We start from the raw sequence: 1,274 nt of genomic DNA, 5'->3' as shown, positions 1-1,274 counted from the left end.
TAGAGCGTGGGGATTTGTGGTGGTTTCAGGTTTTTTGTTTTTGTTTTTCTTCTCTTGGCATCCCCAAGCACTAAGCTCATTTGCTGGACAGAAATAGATCTTAAGTGGAGACTGCAGGTTTTTCCGACTTGATGAACTGGAGGAGATGTGTGCCTGGAAAAGCTCTGCCACTTGCTGGCTGGGTGGCCTGGGAACCTCTGGGTCGCAGACTCCTCATCCATAAAATGGGGATAATAAATCATCCTCATTAAATAAGAAACGCAAGTTTGCTTTGTGGTAAGCTTAATAAATAACAACGACTCAAGAAAATAGCCTTTTAAAGAACTGACAACCACTGCCAAGTGTCTACCCTAAAAAAAAAATACCAGAGATGTAAGAAAAGGTATACATGCAAAAAAAATGTTCATTGTGTAATGGAAAATATTAGAAATATGTTCAACAAAGGGAATGTTCAGTACCGCCTCCCCACCAAAAAAAAAAAATGGAAGTTGACATTTTAAATAATTTTTAAAGACATGAGAAAATGTTACATGAAAATGAAGGAAACAAAATTATAAATATAATCTGACCTCAATTAGGTAAGTATATGACGGGGAGTACAGAGACCATATATTTATAGGAATTATATAAAAGATATGAATAGAACACTTCAGGTACTAAGGTAAGCTCGTTTTGTTTTCTTCTTAGCTTTTCCTTAGGCTTCTTGCTGTTTCCCTCATTTTCTGCCATATCTCCTGTTGCTCAAACCTTGTTCACCCAGGCACTCCTTGATCTGGGGCTGGGGCTCCTGAGTGTCCTGACCCAGTGGGACAGAAGTGCTCTGCTCTGGGCCATCGGTATAATTTCCGATAACAAAGTCATGTGAATGACAGGCACTCCTGGGGGATCTGATGGCTCAGATTTTTTTGTTTGGAGAGTGGAGGTCCCAACCCTGGAATAAGTGAGCACCTGTAAGTGAGACACTGGCACAGCTAACCCACTGCAGCCACCACCAGCAGCAGCAGCAGCAGCCTGTCACCCCAAACACATTTGGAGAAGAAAGCAAGAATATATCCTCTTTCTTGTTTACGGCTTTAGAAATCGTTATTGCTGCCGCATTTCTGTTACAAGAAGTTTCTGTTGTTTCTTGGTGAGAGTCACCTTAGAAGTAGACTGTGCCTCTCTCCCTTCCTCTGCCCAGTTAGCATCTGAGCTCTGTGCTCCCCCACCCTTCCTGGATGGGCTGGAGTCACAGGCCTGTTGTTCGGTGTAATGTACACCAGAACTTAGAAGTG

Source organism: Mandrillus leucophaeus, unplaced genomic scaffold (genome assembly GCF_000951045.1).
Source record: "Mandrillus leucophaeus isolate KB7577 unplaced genomic scaffold, Mleu.le_1.0 Scaffold3, whole genome shotgun sequence".
In the NCBI taxonomy this organism is placed as follows: Eukaryota; Metazoa; Chordata; class Mammalia; order Primates; family Cercopithecidae; genus Mandrillus; species Mandrillus leucophaeus.
Note: the sequence above shows the minus strand (reverse complement) of the source record.